This window comes from Lissotriton helveticus, chromosome 2_1, assembly GCF_964261635.1.
Source record: "Lissotriton helveticus chromosome 2_1, aLisHel1.1, whole genome shotgun sequence".
Lineage (NCBI taxonomy): Eukaryota > Metazoa > Chordata > Amphibia > Caudata > Salamandridae > Lissotriton > Lissotriton helveticus.
In genome coordinates, this window is record NC_136059.1 from 1685202932 (window position 1) to 1685227523 (window position 24592).

Below are 24592 nucleotides of genomic sequence, written 5' to 3' on the forward strand. Positions count from 1 at the left end.
TACCCTGTTTAATGCACTTCAACAACTGACTCCGAACTGCAAAACGGTTTTGGTGCAACATTCGCATATATTTTTGGTTCAAAATACTTTTGCACACAAAAGTTGATTGTATCTATGTTGTGGGGTGAAGTGCTGCCATAATCTTGCAAGCACTTTCACAAACATTTAGGAAATTTGAAAAATTTAGGAAATGTGGACCTGATTCTGGTTGGAAATATTGCTTAGAAAAAATAGACATTTATTTAAATTTAGGAAATGTGCAGCAGTTAAAATAAAGTACACCACAGTAAGCCAGAAGATTTTAGCTCGACCTGCAGGCACACTATGAACCTAAATGTAATTCTAGTGTTTGCATCATTATACTGTGTAAAGCCAACATGTCTTTAGTTAAAGGGTTATGCTATGTTCACTGATTGTGAATCCTAATGTCTCTGGTCCTCAGATGACCTTGAGGGGCATCAAGTCTGTCACAGAGCTATATTGGATACCCTCTTGTCAATTAATGGCTACAAGTGATGTTCGTTACCCTCCCAGGAGAGACAGCCAAATCATCGAGTAGAAAAGTCATGTAAGATACAGCTTAATAGCCCCTGGACAGTAGAGCAATGCTAGATCACAAGGGGATATTGTTACTTCTGTTTCTATCAACAGCGTCATTGTCACGTTACATGTGGCAAATATGGCGCTATACTCAAATTTCCAGTTCTCTCATTGCAGCTGGTCTTTGTGCAGCGCAGTGTTGCGCGATTCTTAGTAAAACTTCTCCTTCATGATTGCAGATAGGGAGTGTTTGAGTGGCTTCAGGAAGGAACAAGGTTTAGAGGACATTCTGCCCATTTAATGAGTGGAATAGCCTGGGGATTGTAAGCAAATGGCTCTTTTTGCATGTCCAACTCCATTTTTCTGGCTTGTTACTGCTGATGTTAACCCTTTCCATGTGTCGGACGGCCCCCGGATGTCCGACGTCACAGTGGGCGTGTACGGAGGACGACCGGGGCCCATCTGAACCCCGCCCACTCAATAAATCACCAGCAACGCAGCGTAATTCGTGCCGTGGTCAAGGTGTTAAGACTCTGTACATGGGTAACCTGCTAACCAGGACCAAGTACAGGTGTTCTGATCCTTAAAAACATGCCAAATTGGCTATAATCCCTGATTGGCATATTTAACTTACCTATAAGTCCCTACCATATGGTACCAAGTGTTCCTTGAGCTAGTAAGTTAAATGTCACTAGTGGACTACAGAACTTATTTGTAACAATATTTACTGTACCATGTATTGTATCACCATTACAGTAAACATTTAACATGTGGCTCCAGACTGCCGATGCAAACTGGATGTGCAGTTTTTAAACTGCCATGTCTATTATTCATAATAAAGCATTTTTGACAGGCCCAAGCCTTCCTTTTTATACCTTTAGGTCACCCCTAAGATAGGCCTTAAATGCTCATTAGGTTGGGTGCACAGTACTTTAAAGTAGAACATGTATGTTTAATATTTTACATGCTCTTGCAATGAAAAACCTCAAAAGTCCTGTTTCCCTGCAGCAAGACTGTCTTATCCACAGGCTAACACTGGTTCACTCTATTACATTTAATAACTGCTAAATTCAGTTTGGGAGTAGATTTTTGTGTTGTACAGGAAGATTGGCGCTCAGGCTAAGTTATGCGTCTGTGTGATAAATTGCGTATATGTACGGTGCCAAGCGGACGAGGGAATACACCTTGAAACCCCCGTATGTATGTGAGTCCAGAAACCCACAATTTCAAAGCAAAACACAGTCCAGGGCACACATAATGAGTGTCAAAATTAGTTCCGTACGATATAGTTAACTATACAGGATGGTAGATCCACACCGGGTGAGTAATTTCACGTGTGTTTAATCAATCAGAAATGTGCGAGAAACCAGCCGGCACGTGTTTCGTCGCATGTGGGAGTGATCCTGTGACTTCTTCAGGGCTGAAATGACGTAGTTGGGATGATGGTCATATAGCCGGTGATAATTCCAACCCAGCTAGGTCATGTGCTCCAGATGAGGAGTAATGAGGAGGGTCGGGCGGGTGTCGGCAAGCGAGAAGGCACCAGTGTTCCTGCAGCTCATCTCTTCATATAGGCGATCCACAGTGACTTCGGTGTACCCGCCGGCCACGCCTGAACACTGGACTGCCTCCCTCCACTTTCATTCCGCGGAACCCTTCAAGACCGCATATAGATGGACCTACACAACTCTAGGTCTGGTTTAGAGTGACCTGAGGGGGTAATACCTCAATTCCATAGCCACACCCAGGGGTGGGCACAAAGAGCTCTTCACAGAGGATGTAAGGTTCGACCACGTTGGTTTTCGGTGGAGAAGTGCAGTGTGGGGTTTTTTGCAGTTAGGCAAACAGCAACTGCTGCATAAGTGGATAGGGTTGCCCCTGGGAATAGGGAGGGGCTAGAGTCATCCCCCACCCATATGCTAGTGCCAGTCATTAATATGGCAACACTGGGCAACTTTTTCAGAACACTGCTGAACCTTTGCAAGACAGAGAAATTCCTGCACCTGCTGTTGAGACCCATGAGGAGAACCCTAATGGTTGGCCCTGCTCCCACTTGTACCAGGACAAAAAGGTGGACTCCAAGGGCCATTTGGCTGACCTTCTGTTAAGCTACAGGTACACAAAATCTGCAAGAAGCCTTTTCCTGGAGGAGCCCAGCTTACCAGTTTAAATTGCACCAGCTGTGGACATTGCTGCAGGATTCCCCTGGCGTGAGTCCTGACCCCCCCAAGTGCTGTTCCTGAAGTCCTGATTTCTTTGGCTGGCGTCAGAGTGTTACTCCTCATGCCTAACTTTAAAAGTGGGAACTTCTTGACAAATTTTCTTCAAGTGAACTGGCGTCAAAGTTGCATTGATGACTTTGAATACCTTGCTGGCTCCAGCCTTCAGCCTTGCTCCGCTCAGAAATTCCGAGCTCTAGAGAGGCGTTGATAACCAACTGCCAACAATCGACATCCGATCGATGTCAAGGTTCATTTTGGCATGAATCATGAACTTCTCCAACCTGAAGCCTTAACCCATTTTGTTGACGATTGCATTGGGACACTGTTCTACTGCACACAGTTGAGCCCTGCTTCAGGTTCAATCTGCTGCCTTCGTGGCCAACGAACCGATTGATGACCTGTCAATGTCCAGAACAGTTTCTAAGAAACTAAAGTAACTCTTTGACCAGGATAACCCAGTCCCTGTATCTAACCAGTGATCAACCATGGTCGGCTTCAACTTCTGACTTTTCCCTGGTCTACCACGATCAATAACTGCAGTTGGCGTTGGTGCTTTTTGGAGCTCTTTTCTTTTCAAACTTAAAAAATGTATAACACCTGTTCCACTTATTGTATTTTTGTCATCATGATGTCCCTTTTATCATTAAAATATTCTCTAATGTTATAAATTGGAGTGGGATTTTTATTGTAGTGTGTTTTAGACTTTTTAATGGTTTTGGTACTTTTAATGCTTTACACATTTTTTAAGTTAAGCCTAACTGTTCTGTGCCATAGCTAGTTGAGGTTGAGCTCACGTTTAAATTACTAAAACCTTTACTGGATTGAATAAGAACAGTAACATTAGTTCTTGTGGTGGACTACCATTCACCCCAATGAATAATCCACTTTCTCACAGTGTTCCATACCTTTATGGCTTGTGCAGAGTACTATGAGATGTTTTTCCACTACTGATGTACAGTGAGGTATGGTGGTTGCTAACTGAAGTGTCCAGTTATCATGGCATTTGGACAGCTTATTTGGAAGAACTTATGACCAATACTACATACTACTCTTTGAGTGATACAAAATGCAGTGAAAATTATGTGGCAAGCAAATTGTACGGCAGGCGCAGTGGTGCGTAGTTATGTGTTCCTTTAATTCAAGATGAAACAAAAAGATAACATAGCTACTACATTTTGGACACAGTGCAGTCTGAAGTATGTAGACCAAAAGATCAAGATATTGTCTATTTGCTTAGTCTAGACATGACAGAACAAGCTCACTTATAATTATGATTCAGTGTCAGTGTCAAATAAGCTTTATTCGAAATCACATAGTGAGTCATAAAAGCTACAGAATTATTACATTGTCTAAGTTTAAAAACATTTCAAAAATACATAGGAACACATGGATAAAAAACTAAGAGAAACATCCTTCTATTATCAGTAAAATATCTACAACAGCTTCCTACATCTAATAACAGCCAGTAAAAACCGTGACAATACTTCACATATCAACAATCTGGGAGGGATTGCAGGTAAATAAAAGCTGGTCAGCATTGAACAAAACCAAGCGGTTTTAACAGGGGCTTAATGAAACTATTCCTCAAATCTGAGTAATATTTGCAGAAAAAGAGAATATGCATGGTACTCTGCATAGATGCTTTATCACATGGGCATATCACTGGTTCATGCAGCCAGTTGTTGGAGGTAGGGAAACAGGTTAAATGATGAAAAATGTTCAGCCGAACCCATGTCAAAACAAATCTATGATGCAGATTATATACATTAACTTGACACAGTTGCATATCGTAGCTGGTAGAGATCAGTTGATTCTTCAAAACAGAGGGTTTATTAATCTCAGAGGATAACCTCAATTACTCTAGTAACGAGTAGCATTTTATTTTTGAGTCAATCCTCTACAATAAAACGGCTATAATAATGATGATTCCTTGTGGGAACATGAGGAGACGAGGCTTGCCTTAGTGTTTTCAGGTGGAAGAATCATTTTTTTTTTTTGTAAAAGTAGATTTTATTAGTTTTGCAAAGAAGAATAAAAGTAAGACATACAAAGAAGCAGCACTGTTACAGCAATATAGACAGGAGCTCTTAAGAGCCTCAAGGGCAACCTATGAAGCCTCTCATAGCAGCAAATCCCAGGAAGCGAAAGAGTCTGTAATGACGTCGCTGGGAGAGTCCAACCAGCAGGCGCCACTTAATGTTCCTGTCGCATGTTCCTCGAGGAGGGGAAGCTGCCTATGAAGTGTCACAAAGTATATGTAAGCGTATAGAGTCCATCCTCCGCGCCGCAGTGCCGCAATAAAGAAACCAAAAGCCCCCCAACTCCCCCCCATCCTCCCGTCCCCAAGGCCCCCCTCCCCTCCCCCCCCCCCCGGGTGGTAGCGCCAACCTGCATCACATCACACAGTACATACTCAGCATTCGTGCGGTTAGACTTGGAAGAGATGAAGTACCCTCAGGGCCGGTGGACAGACAGCCGAAGGCAGACCCTTCGACAAAAATCTTACCAAGGGTCCCCAGCGGAACATAAAGTTCTTAAAGTTGCCCACAAAGATGTCCGCCATTCTCTCCATGCTCATCAGCCTCCATAACTTTGCATGCCATAATGATATTGCCGGGCCGTCGGTTTCTTCCAAGCCGCAGCTAGCTTTAATTTAGCTGCCCCCAAGCACAACCACATAATTCGTTTATCTGCGGTCGTCTGATGGTCCAACTGTGGGTCGCGAAGACCCAGCACTACAAAGGATAGCGAATCCGGGATCGGATACCCCAACATATCCTTGATGTGAGATAGGATTTCGGCCCAGAACGGTCTAATAATCGGACAGTCCCACCAGATGTGACGAAAGTCACCCAGAAGACCGCAGCCCCTCCAGCAGCGATCCGTAGTCGCCGGAAATATACGATGAAGTTTGGAGGGGTAGAGATACCAGTCGAACATGGTCTTGAAGTGGGCATCTCGCAAGTCCGCCAAGTGGTTGTGAGACTGAATGTCGCGCCAGAGAGCCCTCCATTCCGTCTCTGCTATGTCCCTACCCAACTGAGTCTCCCAATGGTCCATATAGCGAGGACGAGGAGAAGTCATAGTGTCAAGCAAAAGTTTATATAAGAAGGAGATCGTACCCTTCATTGTGGAAGTTCGCAGTAAGAAAGCTTCGAATTGCGAAGGGGGTCTCGTCGCAGCCTCTCTCAGCCCAGGTGAAGTTGCCCAGTGGATCAGTTGGGCATACCGATATCGTTCCTCGGGTGGCAGGCCATAATCCCGCATGCAATTTGCAAAGGTGAGGGGCACCATGCCATGAAAGAGATGCGTCAGGGCCCTACAGCCTCCCTCCCTCCATGGTCGGAAGGGTCCCTCCTGGAGTGCCGGCGGGAAAGCCGGATTGAAGTGCAAAGGAGTGAAGGGGGAGGGGAACGTCGTCCAGCGGTCGTCCCCCGTTACCGTGTCCCATACTTTTAGGACTGTGCTCGTGGGCGTGCTGATGTACGCATTTTTAGGCCTATCGGATTTGGGCTTCCATGCCAGGTCCCAAATCGCCCGTCCTGCCACACTTCTGTCCATGTGCAGCCAGTGTTTGTCAGATTCTTGCTGTGACCACTCCACCAACACCCTCAGCTGCGCTGCCTTATAGTACAGGTGCAGGTCCGGGAGGCCCACACCCCCTTTCTCTCTCGGGCGCCGCAGAATCACGTAAGAGAGGCGCGCTCGCCCGCCTTGCCATATGAATTTCAGGAGGAGAGTCTTCAGTCGTCGGAAGAAATCCACCTCCATCGGTATTGGGAGGGCCTGGAATAGGTACAGGAATCTCGGAAGGAGGACCATTTTGACGGCGTGGATCCGACCGAGCCAAATTATGAATTTCGGCTTCCATTTGTTCAATTCCCCTCGCACCGCTTGCAACATGGACGGAAAGTTTGCTGCGAAAAGGGAGCCTACAGAAGGTGTCAGGCGAACCCCCAGATATAGCAGAGAGGTCGTCGCCCACGACAATGGCGTAAGCGACCGTAGGCCCTCGACCTCAGCCGGCGGGAGCGTCAGGTTTAAGATATAGGACTTATCAAAATTGACTCTGAAGCCAGCCACTGCTTCATATTCAGATAGCAGAGTATGTATGTGCGGCAGGGAGTGTGCCGGGTCCCCAACTGAGAGGAGAACGTCATCTGCGAAAAGGGAGATTTTATGTTGTTCCCCCGAAAAGGGGAGACCCTGTATCTGTTCCCTTTCTCGCAGCGCAATGGCAAGAGGCTCGATACTTAAGGCAAAGAGCAGCGGCGAGAGGGGGCAACCCTGTCTTGTACCCCTGGTGTGAGCAAAACTAGCGGATCGATGACCGTTTACCATCACCCTGGAGCAAGGGTTGCTATAATTCGCTCGTATCATGGTGAGAAATTGGCGCGAAAAACCAAAGGCCTCCAAAGTGCGGAACAGAAAAGCCCAGTCCACTCGATCGAAGGCCTTCTCCGCATCCAACACCGCCGGAAGGCGAAACCTCGTGGCTTTCTCAATGAGGTGAATCACCCTCCGCAAATTATCGCGTGTTTGACGTCCCTTGATAAACCCAGATTGGTCCGGGTGGATAATGGCCGGCATCAGATCCCGAAGCCGGTGTGCAAGGATTGCGGAATATAACTTGGCATCCACGTTGAGAAGGGCGGTAGGACGAACAGCAGGACGGGTCCTTCCCTGGTTTAGGGATTACCGAAATCTTGGCCTCGGCCATAGAGTTCGAGGAGCGTCCCGAGGTAGCCATTTCGTTAAAGAGTGGTACTAAAAACTCGCAAAGCTCCGTAGCGAAAGATTTATAAAATAGCGCCGTGTAGCCGTCCGGCCCAGGAGCCTTGTGAAGCTTAAGGTCCCCGATGGCCTCCATCACCTCCTCTCTAGAGATAGGGGCTGCTAGTAGGTCGTTCCATTCTTTCGACACCTTTGGTATGGGAAGGTCCGTCAAGAATCGATCCTGCGCCGCCTGGTCCAGGGAGTCACCCCTGTACAGCACCTCATAGAACCGTCCGAAAAGGCGTGCCTTGTCAGGATCGCCATGGTGAAGCGCACCGGAGGGGTCCCGAATGCCTCCCACATATTCCCTTTCCCGTTTATCACGCAATTGGCGCGCCAGATGGCTACCTATCTTATTACCCTGAGAATAGGAAGTGCGACGCAGCCGGAGCAGCGTAAGCTCAGCACGGTTAGCATAGTGCGCCTTCAATTTACCCCTAACCGCGGTCAGCGGTCTCAGAGTAAGCCGAGACGGATTGGCCTTGTGGGCCCGCTCCAATGTGGTCAGCTCCGCTTCAAGGTCCTCCCGTTCCTTCCTCCGCAATCGATTAAGGCTGGCGTTAAGATGCAGGCACGTGCCCCTTATGGAGGCCTTACAGGCATCCCAGGTATTAAAGAGGGAGGTATCTGAGATCGGATTGAGGGCGTGAAACTCCCTCAGAGCTTTACGCAGTTCCCTACAGGAGGTATCATCCCGTACGAGTGCCGGCGGGAAATACCAATTCTTCACACCGTCTCCCCCGGACGGCCAGAGAAGCGTCAGGACCAATAAGCTGTGATCCGAGACGGAAAGGGGGAAAACACTAGCTGCTCGAATATCCCCTCGAAGCGCTTGGCTCGCAAAAATATGGTCAAGTCTAGAGTAGGAGTGATGGACATGTGAGAAAAACGTATAGTCGCGGGATTGGGGATGCAGGGCTCTCCAGCTGTCAATCAAGCCTAGGTCACCAATCAATTCCTGAGTCTCCAATGAAAACACTCCCGCTCCCGCCCTCTGCACCCGCGAGCTATCTAAGGCCCCATCCCACACCATATTAAAGTCACCCATCAGCACTACCAGCCCTTCAACAAAGTCCCCCGCTCTATCCAACAGGTCTCGGAGAAAGGCATTTTGCCCCGAATTGGGGACATACACCACTACAAAGGTGCATTTCACCCCACCAAGCACCCCCTTAACCATGAGCCACCTCCCGTCCTTGTCACCGCTAATCTCTAAAGGCTGAAAATGTAATGAAGCTCGAAAGAGAAGTGCCACTCCCCTATGTTTGGTGGAGGCAGAAGCCCTATAAATCAGTGGGAAGTGCCTATGACGCAGTCGAAGCTCATCCTTACGTGCCAGGTGAGTTTCTTGGAGCCCCACAACATCCAAACTGTGATCAGTAATGTATTTCCAAATCTTTTGGCGTTTTTGGGGGGAGTTAAGACCTTTGACGTTCCACGTCCCTATACTAAGCGGCATACTGGGATACCTCACCCACCATAAGCCAACCATTGCCAACCATTGCTAACATCTCCTCGTCCCACCTCCCACCAAGAAGCCCATTCTCTCGGTCCAACTGACCCCCCACCACCATGGCTCCATAGAACTGTGAAGTCTTGCTAAGGGGCAACAATACGTCATCAGGAGTACACTTCACCCAGTTGACCAGAGCCCGGCTACACATTCCAGTTGGGAACCCTAAGAGGTCAGCCATACAGATGAAAAAGCACCATATATAATCACACCAGGCACTACCACCCCCCACACCCCCCATCCCCTTCCCAACCAGACCCCCCCAACAGTTCCCACAACCCCCCTCCCATCCCAATCCCCAGACCAAAAACAAACAAAGATAGAGATACTCAACAGGCTCAACGATGCGTCCCATCAATCAATCAATCAGGAGTTTGTTAAAGCGCGACTACTCACCCGTAAGGGTCTCAAGGCGCTAGGGGTGGGGGGGTTGGGGGAGTGCAGGTTCCATTCCATCAAGGAGGGGGTCTGTCGAAGAGCCAGGTTTTGAGGTTTCTTGCGAAGATGGGGAGCGATGTTGTCTGTCTGAGGTGGAGCGGAAGGGCGTTCCATGCTTTGGCCGCGAGGAAGGAGAAGGAGCGGCCTCCCGATCTGGTCTTTCTGGTGCGGGGGACCACAGCGTAGGAAAGCTGGGCTGATCGTAGGGTCCTTTGGGGTGCGTGGAATTTGAGTCCGCTGTTCAGGTATGCTGGTCCGGTGCCGTGGAGGGCCTTGTGTGCGTGGGTGAGCATCTTAAAGGTGATTCTCGCCTCGACGGGGAGCCAGTGGAGTGTGCGCAGGTGCTGGGAGATGTGGCAGTGTTTTGGCAGGTTGAGGACCAGTCTTGCGGCGGCGTTCTGGATGTTCTGTAGCTTGCGGATGAGGTTTTTGTTTATTCCGGCGTAGAGTGCGTTGCCGTAGTCGAGTCTGCTGGTGACCAGGGCGTGAGTGACTGTCTTTCGGTGTTCGAGGGGGATCCATTTGAAGGTCTTACGAAGGAGGCGGAGGGTGTGGAAGCAGGAAGATGAGACAGAGTTGATCTGGCGGTCCATTTTGAGCTCGGAGTCCAGGATGATTCCCAGGTTGCGTGTGTGGTCTGTGGGGGTTGGCGGGTTTCCGAGGGCGGTGGGCCACCAGGTGTCACTCCAGGCGTCGGGGTTTGGGCCCATGATGAGTACTTCTGTTTTGTTGGTGTTTAGTTGTAGGCAGCTGTTTTTCATCCATTTGGCGACGGCTTCCATGCCTTCTCGAAAGTTGCGTCTGGAGGTGTTGGGCTCGTTGGATAGGGAGAGGATGAGCTGGGTGTCATCTGCATATGACACGATGTTGAGTCCGTAGGTTCTGACGATGGGGGCAAGTGGAGCCATGTAGACGTTGAAGAGCGTCGGGCTGAGGGAGGAGCCCTGGGGGACTCCGCAGGTGATAGGTGTGGGGTCCGAGAGGAAAGGGGGGAGTCTGACCCGCTGCGTCCTGCTGGAGAGGAAGGAGCAGATCCAGTCGAGGGCCTTGTCCTGGATTCCTGCATCGTAGAGTCTGCGTATTAGGGTGCGGTGGGAGACTGTGTCGAACGCCGCTGATAGGTCGAGGAGGATGAGGGCTACTGTTTCTCCTTTGTCCAGTAAGGTGCGGATGTCGTCTGTTGCGGCGAGGAGGGCGGTTTCCGTACTGTGGTTTTTTCTGAAGCCGGATTGGGAGGAGTCGAGGATGTTGTGTTCTTCAATGAATGTGGCGAGTTGGCTGTTGATGGCTTTCTCGATTACTTTCGCTGGGAACGGGAGCAGGGAGATGGGTCTGTAGTTTTTGAGGTCGGTGGGGTCCGCTGAGGGTTTCTTTAGGAGGGGGTTGACCTCGGCGTGTTTCCAGTCGTCGGGGAATGAGGCGGTCACCAGGGAGCGGTTGATGGTTTGGCGGAGCATGGGTGCGATGGTGTTGGCGGCTCTGTTGAAGATGTGGTGGGGGCAGGGGTCCGTGGGGGCCCCTGAGTGGATTGACTTCATTGTCTTCAGTGTGTCTTCGGTGGTGAGTGCTGTCCAGTCATCAATCGCTGGTTTCCGGGTGTCGGGGGTGGTTGGTGAGGGTTCAGTGTGTTGGTTGTCTTCGTCGAAGTTGTCGTAGATGCTCTTGATTTTGTGGTGGAAAAAGATGCTGAGTTTGTCGCAGAGGTCTTGTGAGGGAGGGATGTCGGTAGACTCGCTGGTGGGTTGGGCGAACTCCTTGATGATGCTGAAGAGTTCTTTGCTGTTGTGTGCGTGGGTGGAGATTCTGTCTTCAATCGCTTTTTTCCTCGTTTCTCTGATGAGTTGATGGTGGGCGTTGGTGGCGGCTCTGAAGTTGTTGTGGGCTTCTGTGGATTTGGTGTTTCTCCAGGCCTTTTCGAGGCGGCGGCATGTGCGCCTGGACTCTCGAAGTTCGGTGGTAAACCATCTGGCTTTCTTGGCACGGGTATTGTTGTTTTTCTTGAGGGGGGCTATGGTGTTGGTGCTGTCCGAGATCCATCTATGCAGGGTTCGGGCTGCGGTGTTGGGGTCGTCGTTTTCCGCGATGGTTGGGGTGGAGTTGTTGAGTGAGGAGGTGAGCTGGTCATCGGTGATTTTGGTCCAGTTTCTTTGTGGAAGCAGGTGCTGGTGTCTGTGGATGGTGGGTGTTCTGAAGGTGAAGTGGACGCAACGATGGTCGGTCCATGGGAGTTTGGTGGTGTGGCTGAAGGTGATGGAGTTTCCTGTAGTGAAGAGGGGGTCGAGGGTGTGTCCTGCTGAGTGCGTGGGCTCGGTCACAATCTGGCGGAGTCCAATGTTGTGGAGGTTGTCCAGGAGGGATGTGGTGTTGGGGTCCAGTTGATTGTCGAGGTGGAAGTTGAGGTCTCCCAGCAGGGTGTAGTTGGTGGATGCGATGGCCTGCAGGGAGATAATGTCCGTAATGGAGTTGGCGAAGGGTCCGCGGGGTCCAGGGGGTCGGTAGATGAGGGTTCCTCGGAGGGCGGCGGTGGGGCTGGCCAGTATCTTGAAGTGAAGGTGTTCCATCAGTTCTGTGGACTCGTCAGAGAGTGTGCTCAGGCGGAGGCTGGATTTGTGGATGATGGCGATTCCTCCTCCTGGGTGGATGGGGCGGTCCTTCCTGGAGATCTTGTATCCTTGGGGGATGGCGATGGCGATGTCCGGTCCCGAGGTGGTGTTGGTCCAGGTTTCGGTGAAGAATGCTACGTCTGGGGTTGTGCTGTCGAGGAGGTCCCAGATTTCTGTGGCGTGTTTGTGGAGGGATCGGATGTTGAGGAGGATGCATTGCAGGGTCTTCGGTTCGGTTGTGTTCTTGTGGGCGGGTTGTGCTGGATCCGTGTTCTTGGCGGTGCTGCAGGTGTGCCGGCAGCGGTGACAGCTGAAGGGTCCATGGGTGTCGGCTGGTGATGCTAGCTTGCAGTTGTTGTTGCAGCCTGGGTTGAGTGCGTGGAGTGCTGCTGGGTCGTAGCGTTGGCGGGGCGGAGGTCCAGGGTTCCTGGTGCTGGTCGCGGATGGGTCGCAGACGAGCGCAGACGTGCTTGCCTTTGACGCACCTTCGGTGCACCAGCGGCGCGCCCGCAGCCCGCGGCCGCACAGCGGCCGCGCAGTGGCCGCCATTAAGTAGGGGTCGGGAGGGCTGGACAGCTGGGAGGCGGGAGCGGGGAGGGGAGCTGGATTAGGCCGGTCGTGCTGGGGGGGGGGAGGGGCCGCGGGGGCAGCAGCGGCAGGGAAAGGTAAAGGGAGGAAAGAAGGGATAAAGAAAAAAGGGAGAATAAGCAGAAATAAGGCACAAAAGAGCAGAGATGCAGAAAAGAGCAGAAAGGAGAAAGATAGAAAGGGTAAAAAAACGAGTGAAAACGGGTGAAGGAGCAGAGGGAGAGAAAGGGAAAATGGGCAAAAATAAGGCACAAAAGAGCAGAGGTGCAGAAAGGTGAAAGATAGAAAGGGAAAAAAACGAGTGAAAACGAGTGAAGGAGCAGAGGGAGAGAAAGGGAAATGGGCAGAAATAAGGCGCAAAAGAGCAGAGGTGCAGAAAGATGAAAGATAGAAAGGGGAGAAAAAGGAGTGAAGGAGCAGAAAGAAAGAAAGTAGACAGAGGTCCACTGGACCACCAGGGATGAGGCGCAGGGAAACCTGCGGGTGGAGGAGGGCCTCGATCACCAACACTCAAGAGTGCAGGGGCAGGGGCACCTCACTTAATGGTGGAGCTGCGAGGGTGGGAGATCAATTTCACTGACAATGAGTCAGTGGTCTTGCTCGCCTGTCCCCGCAGTGGCCGCCATTAAGTAGGGGTCGGGGAGGGCTGGACAGCTGGGAGGCGGGAGCGGGGAGGGGAGCTGGATTGGGCCGGTCGTGCTGGGGGGGGAGGGGCCGCGGGGGCAGCAGCGGCGGGGAAAGGTAAAGGGAGGAAAGAAGGGATAAAGAAAAAAGGGAGAATAAGCAGAAATAAGGCACAAAAGAGCAGAGATGCAGAAAAGAGCAGAAAGGAGAAAGATAGAAAGGGTAAAAAAACGAGTGAAAACGGGTGAAGGAGCAGAGGGAGAGAAAGGGAAAATGGGCAAAAATAAGGCACAAAAGAGCAGAGGTGCAGAAAGGTGAAAGATAGAAAGGGAAAAAAAAGAGTGAAAACGAGTGAAGGAGCAGAGGGAGAGAAAGGGAAATGGGCAGAAATAAGGTGCAAAAGAGCAGAGGTGCAGAAAGATGAAAGATAGAAAGGGGAGAAAAAGGAGTGAAGGAGCAGAAAGAAAGAAAGTAGACAGAGGTCCACTGGACCACCAGGGATGAGGCGCAGGGAAACCTGCGGGTGGAGGAGGGCCTCGATCACCAACACTCAAGAGTGCAGGGGCAGGGGCACCTCACTTAATGGTGGAGCTGCGAGGGTGGGAGAGCAATTTCACTGACAATGAGTCAGTGGTCTTGCTCGCCTGTCCCCGCAGTGGCCGCCATTAAGTAGGGGTCGGGGAGGGCTGGACAGCTGGGAGGCGGGAGCGGGGAGGGGAGCTGGATTGGGCCGGTCGTGCTGGGGGGGGAGGGGCCGCGGGGGCAGCAGCGGCGGGGAAAGGTAAAGGGAGGAAAGAAGGGATAAAGAAAAAAGGGAGAATAAGCAGAAATAAGGCACAAAAGAGCAGAGATGCAGAAAAGAGCAGAAAGGAGAAAGATAGAAAGGGTAAAAAAACGAGTGAAAACGGGTGAAGGAGCAGAGGGAGAGAAAGGGAAAATGGGCAAAAATAAGGCACAAAAGAGCAGAGGTGCAGAAAGGTGAAAGATAGAAAGGGAAAAAAAACGAGTGAAAACGAGTGAAGGAGCAGAGGGAGAGAAAGGGAAATGGGCAGAAATAAGGCGCAAAAGAGCAGAGGTGCAGAAAGATGAAAGATAGAAAGGGGAGAAAAAGGAGTGAAGGAGCAGAAAGAAAGAAAGTAGACAGAGGTCCACTGGACCACCAGGGATGAGGCGCAGGGAAACCTGCGGGTGGAGGAGGGCCTCGATCACCAACACTCAAGAGTGCAGGGGCAGGGGCACCTCACTTAATGGTGGAGCTGCGAGGGTGGGAGAGCAATTTCACTGACAATGAGTCCCAGAACAGTGCAGCGCACCGTGAAGTCACTGGAAGGGGGGTGGAAGACCTCAGGAGGGTCTCCCAGGGCCTCGGTCCGGGGCGTCTTCTCACAAAGTACTTGCATACCCACGGAACCAAAGAACGCGGGCCCCTCCGGCACCTTAAGGCCTGCATCACTCAAGTCAGGCCGCTCCAGAGCTCTGCTGCGAAGACGTCAACGTCGCCGAGGCCACGGAGGCCACTGCCTCTCCTCTTTCCTGCAGGCTGGTCGCTCGATCAGGTCGCCCACGATCCGGTGTCGACCCCACTCTGTGCCAAGAGGAGGATCGATGTCGCCGCCTTGGTGAAGGGCTGCCCACCCTCGACGCCGGAGAATCAGCCTCGATGCCCAACAGTTCTTTTGCCACTTGCAGCGAGCGTATCTGCGCCAGCTTATTCTGCCAACGGAAGACTATGCGGAATGGGTGGCCCCACGAGTAGGAGATGTTATGGTTGCGCAGGAATGCCGTGACTGGCCTGAACTCCCGCCGCTTCTGAAGAGTCGTTGCTGCTAAATCTTGATAAAGCTGCGGATGATGGTCCCGGAACTGCAAGGAGGGAGTGTCACGTGCCTTCCTAAGGATTCTCTCCTTGAGCTGAAAATCATGGACACAGACTAGGATGTCCGGTGGCGGACCTCCTCCCCTACGTGGCAGACCAACTCTGTAGACCCGATCCATCCGAATCTCAAGTACCGCCTCGTCGTCCAAAATCTGACGGAAGAGGTCCTGGACGTAGCCGCGGAGGTCCCCTGCTTCTCCATCGCACGGTACTGCTCGTATGCGAATGTTGTTTCTCCTAGAGCGGTTCTCTAAGTCCTCCGCATGGGCCTGCAGGTCCAGGTTCTGTTCCGTGAGTCTCAGGACGTCCTGTTACAACTGGTGGACATCATTTGCCATGCTGAGATCGTGGTCCTCAAGTGTGGCCACTCTTTCTCCCACTGCGTCCACGTCCCTCCGCACCTCCCGGAGATCAGAAGTCAGTTGCGCTCGGAGATCTGAGATGTCTTCTTTAATGGACTTGAAGAGGTCGGTCATGAATGCCTTGGTGGCCGGCGCCTCGTCATCAGAGCATTTAGGAGAAGAGCTTGGGCCGGGGGAAGCTGGTTGCTGGGTGTTCTTAGACTGTCCATCCCTCCCATTCTTCCCTTTGCGTAGAGCGTTAGACATCGTGGCCCCCCTCCGTGCATCTTGTAGGGCACCACGAACTGTATCCCTCCGCCACCAGAGAAATCCACACAAGGGCTCGGCAGAGTGCCCACACCGGCGGCCCAGGGTACCCGGTACAGACTCAGGTCGCAGCACAGGCAGAGGCAGTCAGATCAAGCAGAGGCTGTCGCAGTCGCCCCAGCTCGTCCCCCACGGCCAGGGAGGACGCAGCGTTGCAGATAATGCGCAGAGGAAGACAAGCGGGCAGGAGCCCCACAGTCCGCGATGTCGGTAAGGGCCACGGCAAGCCAAGTCACAATCCTCGGGGGGCCACCCAACCCAGCCCGCCACTCGATCTTGCTCACTCCCCCGACGCACCAGCGCCTCAGGTCCGGGGCCCAGGGGGGATGGGACGGAGAACCAGCAATGACGGGGCCTCTCAAGTGGTGACTGTTTGGGCCCGTCGCAGCAAAGCACGCTAGGCACTCCTTACCGGACCCCCAGATAGCCGAGTCTGCAGTCGCCGTCCTCGACTGCTCAATCCAGGTCTCCCCCGAAGTACCCTGCGGTCTGGATCCGTCTGTCGTCACTTGCCCAGGTACGGCCTCTCGCTGTTGCCGCCACGCGGCCCGATCCCAGCCCGCGTCCACCGCAGTCGCTGCCACCGATCTGGAGCACTCTCACCAGTGGGGCCGGGCACTCGCCCCTCGTGCAGCGGCAGCGCTCAGTCCGGAGCTCCGCTCTGGAGTATGGGCCCAGGGAGTAGCGCCGAGCGCCCCCCCAACTAGGCCTCAGACCACGGCCTCGAGTGGATAGGCAGCCGCCCTCAGCTCCGGGCGCTCGCCGGCAAGAGGCTCCTCCCCCGCCGGGGAGACTCGGGGGAACCAGCGCCGCTCCGGCGTCCACTCTCTGCAGCCCAGTTCCAGCGGCCCCCACCTCAGTGTCCAGGCGGGCTTGCCCGCCTCTACTGCCCAGGAGGTCCCGGGTCTCCCTCGTGCGCACTCCCCACCGCACCGCTCCAGTCCCGGGAACCTCCTCCGACACCGGGCCGCGCTGACGACTCCTGCGTCTCTGGTTCGCTCTCCGCCGATGGCCACCACTCTACAACAACGTCCGAGCGGTCAGGTGCCCGAAATAACTCTGGAGCCACGCTATACAAAGCTTCTGTAGGGCCTGGGGCCGGAGGGGACCTGAAACACGTCCTACTCCGCCGCCATCTTGGCCACGCCCCCAAGAATCATATTTTAATGACAGTTACCTGAAGTATGAGTCCGAGCCCTGAATCCTTATGTATGCCTAGGTCTTCTACAGATTTAAAGAGTGTTTAGCTGGGCCCAAGAAAAGGTGGCCAAGGAAAAGACATGGTAGTTAGTGATACATTAGTACTTGGGAGCATTTCTTTCTGGTCATGGTTACGTTTAAGCTAGTTGAGGAACATTCAGATCTCAACTTTGGTTAGAACATTGGAAAGTTGAGCGCTCCATTGTAGACAGAGGAGTGCTCCAGGCTTCTAATGGCTGGTAGAAGCCCAGAGGATCACCATTCCAATGTTTGTTCACAGCGGTTGCAGTGAACAAAGACCTCACGGAGCCAGAGGGGATTTCCACCCCTCTCTGGCTCCGTGAGCCCTTTGTTTAACAAATTAGAGCATTCTGTCCTCTAGGGATGGAATGCACTAATAGCCTTTATCAGCCGTTAAAGGCCCTCTATCTTGTTAAAGACCCTCGCCTTTGGCTCGTGCCTTTAACGCTGGAGCGGGCCTTTTTTTTTTTAACTTTCAAAAACCTTTATTGTCATTGAATCAGTCATACACAGCTCTAGGCCTACAACCCAGAGGCCGGCCGCAGTTGCAATGGAGGTCGGAGACAAACATAATCAAGAGCGGCACAGCAATGTTGCCGACAACCCGGGGGTCCAGCGGCGATGCAGCAGTCTCGTGCAGATAATTATTCGCAGGCATCCTAAATGTATGGAAGCCCTCCCTGGCTAGGAAGAGTGACTCCCCCCCTACCCGTCTATCCCCGGGTCTACTGAGTTCCGTATTCGTAGTTAACAATATCTAGGTCTGTTGACATGAGCTGACACAAGGACAAAGAAAACAAACAAACCCTCCTCCCGCACAACCATAGCCGCCCTGACCATCCCTGGAAATTCTGTAGCATCTCTACGCCTCTGTCACCTCTGCATCAACTGGCGCGGGCCAACACTGTCATATCATGCCTGCAGTCGCTAGCGCTGTCTGTGCCTCTGCCGCGAGGGTAGGAAGGATCGCACTCTCTATGGCTGGGTCCCCCGTCTTGGCCGCAGCCCTTAAAGTATATCTAGTCCTCCCCCATGTGGTGCTCAGCGTCTGGTGTCACCGTTTCACCAACTACCGCTGTCTCTGCCCCCCCTTTGGGCTCCCCGCGCTCAAATGTGTTAGATACAAACCCCAGAAGTTCTTCGGTCGGCTAGTTGGGGGTAGCAGTTCGCTGTAATGTTCTGATTGTGTGCAGCAATAAATCATGTCATGCGCCCATCTCTTAGTTGTCGGAGGCGGACCTCTCATCCAACAGTACACCACTACTCGTCTGGCCATTAACATTCCCATATCTGCCAGCCGTCTCATCGCTACCGGCAGATCTTTGGAATATCCCAGCATCGCCAACAACGGGTCTCGGCGCAGTTCTACTTCCAGAATCGCGCTCATCTCCTTAAATATGTCATCCCAGTATGTCCGAATTGCCAGACATCGCCACGCCAGGTGCATGAAATCGGCCATCGGTGTATGGCATCGTTCACATTCCGCTGTTTGCCTAAGGCCATACCTGTGCAACCTTTCCGGAGTATAATACACTCTTTGGAGAAACTTAAAATGAATTAGTCTATGTCTCCCGTTTAGTGATATCTTCCTGGTATTCCCGCAGCAGTACCTCCACATGGCATCATCTATCGTGATTTGAAGGTCTCGCTGCCACTACACCCTGGCTTTCATGAGGTTCTGTTCCCTGTGAGAGATGGCCGTCCTGTACAAGGTAATTATCAACCTACGGGGCTCCACCGTTTTAATGACATGTGTGAGCTCCGGGATCTCCGGCGGCTCCGTGAGATCTGGGCCCAAAAAGTCTGATAGCGCGCTTCGCACTCTACGGAATTGGAAACGAGTCAGTAATGAGGTGGCGCTGCTGCCAATCGACACCTGATCCCACGTCTTCACCCGCCCCTCCGCGAACAAGTCTCCTGCTCTAGTAATGCCCAGCTTGCGTAGGGCCTGCGTCACCCCTTTTTCTGCCATCGGCGCAAGCCACAACACTCACTCCAGAGGCATGTCCGGGGAGTACAGTATTTCACAGTTCTGTGCATGTTTCAGGGAGTGCCAGGCGTGATTCGTGGCTGTTAGAGAGTCCAGAATGCCCGTTCTGCGGTCAATAGGCTTGAACACCATGGTCGGAAGGGGAAGAGGATCCGCAAATAGGTGTTCCAGACGCACATGGGGGATATTTGCCTCACTGTGTATCCACGTATGAAGATGCGAAGCTTGCGCAACTCTGTAATATAGTTCCAAATCCGGTGTGCTCAAGCCACCCATCTCGTATGGCAGCGTGAGAGTAGTCCACTTCGCTCTGGGTTGCTTGCCGCCCCATGCCAATTTAATCATGAGCTGCGTGATGGCCTTGAAAAAGTTCTTCAACAGAACCATCGGTAACGCACTGAACAGAAATAGAAACCTAGGTAGCGGCACCATTTTCATAATGGCTATGCAGCCCATCAGAGATAGTGGCAACCCACACCATTTCTCCACATCATCTTCAAGTCTGTTGTAAGCTACTCCGTAGTTCTCTCTCATTAGAATTTCTGAGTCCGTGTGTAGCTGTACCCCTAAATAACGTACCGATTCTTGAGACCAATGCAGCGGATATTCCGAGTCAAAGCGGCTGGTAGCTGGGGTTAGAGGAAAGGCCACTGACTTTGTCCAGTTAACCTTCAGGCCAGAGAGAGCGCCAAAGCGCACCACCTCCCTCAGTACAGATGCTAAGTTGTTCTCCGGATCGCGAACATAGAGCAATGTGTCATCCGTGTATGTTGACACTACAATCTTGTGTGCCGCGAAACCGATGCCTTTGTGCCAATGGTACTCACGCAGTGCGCAAACCAGAGGCTCCGCCACAGCGCATAAAGTAGCGGCGACAGTGTGCAGCCCTGTCTAGTCCCTCTGCCAATGGAAAAGGAATCTCTGACCAGGTCCCGTATGCGTAGCCTCGCCGACGGCTCGTGGTATAAGGCACCGATCATTTGGAGAAACGGTTCGCCTAGGCCCATGCGTCGCAGTACTCGGATCATAAACGGCCACTCTACCGAGTCAAAGGCCTTTTCCATATCCAGGAACACAGCTATGGCTTTCGAGTCCTGTTTCACATGTTGCATTACGCCAAGAACCGTTCTGATATTATGCGTGAGGTCCCTGTGAGGTATGAATCCCGCCTGCTCTGGTGCGACCAGCTCGGGCGTACAGCTTGGTGTCCACATTCATGAGCGACAGGGGTCTATACGAGCTGCATTCGTCATAGGGCTTACTACGCTTAAGTATAGTAACCAATAGTGCTTCCCTCATTGACTGCGGCATACTGCCTTCCACACAAATATCATCAAATAGTTTGGACAGATGTGGGATCAACTTGTCCTGGAATGCTTTATAGAAGCTCACCGTGAGCCCATCAGCGCCCGGAGCGCATGCTCGCCAGCGCTTCCATGATCTCATCTTTACTTCTAGGCAACATGAGGAATTCCCGCTGTGTATTCGTGAGCATGGGCAATGCAATATGCTCCAGGTAATCCGAAATGTCGTCCTCCAGGTTTTCACATTTCGACGAGTAAAAATCCCTAAACCGCCTAGCTATCTCTACCTCCTCCGTGACCACTCCACCCACAGCTGTCTTCAGCTCTGATATCAGTGTCTTCCCTCTAGTGCCTTTTAACAGTCTGGCTAGGAGAGAGCTGCGGCGTTCCCCCTCTCCATATGCCTTGGCTGTCACGTATTTCCCCATGTGTTGGACCTCCCTATCTGCCTCTTCGTTATATTCAATGATCAACAGTTTAATCTCCTCTAGAATCTCAGCGTTAGGACTCTCCCGCTGCCTTTTCTCCAGAGTGGCCAACTGCTTCTCTAGCAGCGTTAGACGAACCCTGATTGATTTGAGGACGCCAGAGTGTTTAGACATGGCTATGCCCCTTATATATTTAGAAAAATCGGGGCCCCTGCCTAAAAGGATAAACCCTGGCAAGGTAAAACACTATTTGAAAACTAGACCATGTACACCGGGTTTTGTGTACTGGAACTCTAAAGTAAGCTAGACGTTGCTGTCTGATAGATTAACTTACACTAAAACAGCGTAATTTGAATTTTTTATTTGTTTATTTATATTTTTATTGATTTTCTTCCTCTAATTTTTTCTCTTTTTTTCTCCTCTGTACAAAAAGTGCATTGATATATTTTCATTTCATCACTATTTGACAATCATACATTTATATCATAAAAATTACAATCAATTTTGTTAAAAAAACAATTCAAAGAAGATAACAGTTTATATATGGATATACATCAATTAGCAATTTCTGATTTTGAGTTTGTAAATACAGTATCTATTCCCTTCCAACGCGTTTCGGCTTGTGGCCTTCCTCAGGAAATCTGTATTTTTGAATACCGCATGAACTTCATTCTGTATTCTGGAGATGGATACTCTGGCTGTAATTGCAATCACGATGGAGCGAGATTCGAGATTCACGCTGTTCTATTTTGACTAAGCCTGAATTAAGGACTAGGGCGCTATGATATTCCGTTCCTAATGCAGTAGGGTTTGTTTTCTCTTATCCGTCAGGTATATTAGTGGGTTGTCTTAGGGGATGCAATGACCGCGCTCCTATATAGTTGCCTAGATGTATGTACCAAGACTGGCTCCCGTTCGGTTCCTCTTAAAAATTTATAATGTTTGCTTATATAATGGCGAGCATCCTTATGAGACTAGGTCCTGCAATCAGGCTAGATGGCTCCGCTACGGATGCTTACACCGATCTCATTATGGGCTTTTACTTTTGGCGTCTGTGTTGATGCCGGTTTCCAAAAGGATTCTTCTAAGTCTTTTGCAGTATTTACTCGTCTATGTGCGAACCGACGTGAATCCGGGTCCTGCCGTCGAGCCTGGTGACTCCGCTGGAGTCACCAGGCTCGACGGCAGGACCCGGATTCACGTCGGTTCGCACATAGACGAGTAAATACTGCAAAAGACTTAGAAGAATCCTTTTGGAAACCGGCATCAACACAGACGCCAAAAGTAAAAGCCCATAATGAGATCGGTGTAAGCATCCGTAGCGGAGCCATCTAGCCTGATTGCAGGACCTAGTCTCATAAGGATGCTCGCCATTATATAAGCAAACATTATAAATTTTTAAGAGGAACCGAACGGGAGCCAGTCTTGGTACATACATCTAGGCAACTATATAGGAGCGCGGTCATTGCATCCCCTAAGACAACCCACTAATATACCTGACGGATAAGAGAAAACAAACCCTACTGCATTAGGAACGGAATATCATAGCGCCCTAGTCCTTAATTCAGGCTTAGTCAAAATAGAACAGCGTGAATCTCGAATCTCGCTCCATCGTGATTGCAATTACAGCCAGAGTATCCATCTCCAGAATACAGAATGAAGTTCATGCGGTATTCAAAAATACAGATTTCCTGAGGAAGGCCACAAGCCGAAACGCGTTGGAAGGGAATAGATACTGTATTTACAAACTCAAAATCAGAAATTGCTAATTGATGTATATCCATATATAAACTGTTATCTTCTTTGAATTGTTTTTTTAACAAAATTGATTGTAATTTTTATGATATAAATGTATGATTGTCAAATAGTGATGAAATGAAAATATATCAATGCACTTTTTGTACAGAGGAGAAAAAAAGAGAAAAAATTAGAGGAAGAAAATCAATAAAAATATAAATAAACAAATAAAAAATTCAAATTACGCTGTTTTAGTGTAAGTTAATCTATCAGACAGCAACGTCTAGCTTACTTTAGAGTTCCAGTACACAAAACCCGGTGTACATGGTCTAGTTTTCAAATTATGCCCCTTATATATACTTTGAAAGCCTCCCACAATGTTTGGTAGCTATCAACCGATCCTGCATTCGTATCAAAGAAGACGTCTATTTCTTCCACAATCTCCCTCCGGAACTGTTCATCTAACAAAGAATAGGGAGGGAACCTCCATGTGAACGGGGGTATCCTTTTGGCAGGCGAGTGCAGCTCTAGCAGCACTGGGGAATGGTCTGAGAGGGTATGTGGTAGCACTGTGCAAGACTTGATACCCCTCACTATGGCAGGTGACGCCATCCAATAGTCGATTCTAGTGTGAATATCATGAAATGCGGAGTAATGTGTGTAGCCTCCCAACTCAGCATGTCTATAGCGCCATACATCCTCAAGGTCTAGCGCAATGAGCTCCATGCGCAGCGTTTGTACAGCAGCTGACGGCTTACGCGGGGGACCAGCTGACCTATCCAGTGCCGGGTCCAGTACTAAGTTGAAGTCGCTCCCCCATAGTATCTGTGCAGATGTGTAAGTGCGTGCTGTAGATGCTAATGTGCTGTAGAAATCCGGGGAGTCAAAATTAGGGCCATAGACATTCACTATTACAAAATCCAATCCCTTCCCCTTGCACCTGGAGATAACATATCGCCCCTCCGGGTCAGCCTTTAGAAGTGTCTGGGTTAGCGTGGTCCTTGGGTTAACCCAGGTCAGGACTCCCCTAGCATGTGTTGTGAACCCGGCTGCTGTGGAGCTACCCGCCAGCCCCTTGCTAAGGAGCATTTTACTAGCTAACAGCAAATGGGTCTCCTGAAGGAGTGCTAAATCCACCCTTTGTCGCTGCAGATAGCTCAGCACCTTTCTTAGTTTGCGGTGGTCGTTGAGCCCCCTCACGTTCCATGTGAGAGCACAGATCGTAGTTGCCGGATCTTTGGGGCTCAAGTTACTAGTAACAGACAGCCCTCCCAAATGTATATTGCTTGTGAGGCTTCTCAGGTAGTGTTCCAAGTACAGGCGGTATGTGCGGTAGGAAACCCAAATCCCCCCCCCCCTCAACTGTGTGCAACAGAAATCTAGAGACCTCCCCCAACCTGGCCTGGCCGATCCCCTTCCCTCCCCCCACCCCCTCCTCCCGAACTCCCAACTGGAATAAGAAGAACCCCGTGGTGCATTGCGCGCTGGGGCCAAGGTCGCCTAACAGCCTTAGCAATTTAACATTACACATTGTTCTTCTGGAACCATGCCCCCGCTACCGCCACACCATGCATCCAGCACCTAATGAGCGTTTGGGTTAAACATTTGATAATCAACCACGTATCCCAACCCAGCCCCCCCACCGAAGTCCAAAGCTGGAGCCCTCGTACATAGAACTGTACGGCGACCACCAGTGTGCAGCAACCTCCCAGGGCCTCGCCAGTCCCAGCCGCTCCCGCCCTCTCCTACCCCCCACCACATATGCTACTGCCTAACGGTGTCCTTCATGCCCCATGTCCGAGGCTAGTACATGCAATTAGGCTAGGGGGGGTGCCTCCCCCGATCAGAGGCAGAAGAAGGATAAAGGAAGGATAGAAGGGGGTGTGGGAGGGGGAAAAGGGAAACAACATCAATGCGGGAGACGTGTCGTCATAGGCAAGACCTACCGGCCTTGCAGGCAGCCCAATCATTCCTGCTCATCCAGCCGGCTGCTGTCTTCTCTCTCTTCATTTGAACTTCTAGAGCAGTTAGACTGGTCCCTTGCCCAGCTCTTCATCGCTCGCT

The 24592-nt window shown here is 51.0% G+C and overlaps 1 long non-coding RNA gene across 1 annotated transcript in view; it reads right to left on the minus strand.

Moving 5' to 3' along the window:
* LOC144819904 (uncharacterized) overlaps nt 1-24592 on the minus strand; it is a 34263-nt gene extending 9671 nt beyond the window's left edge. The window contains exon 1 of the long non-coding RNA XR_013607616.1: nt 24475-24592. This is a non-coding gene — a long non-coding RNA (uncharacterized LOC144819904). The remainder of the gene's footprint in view (nt 1-24474) is intronic.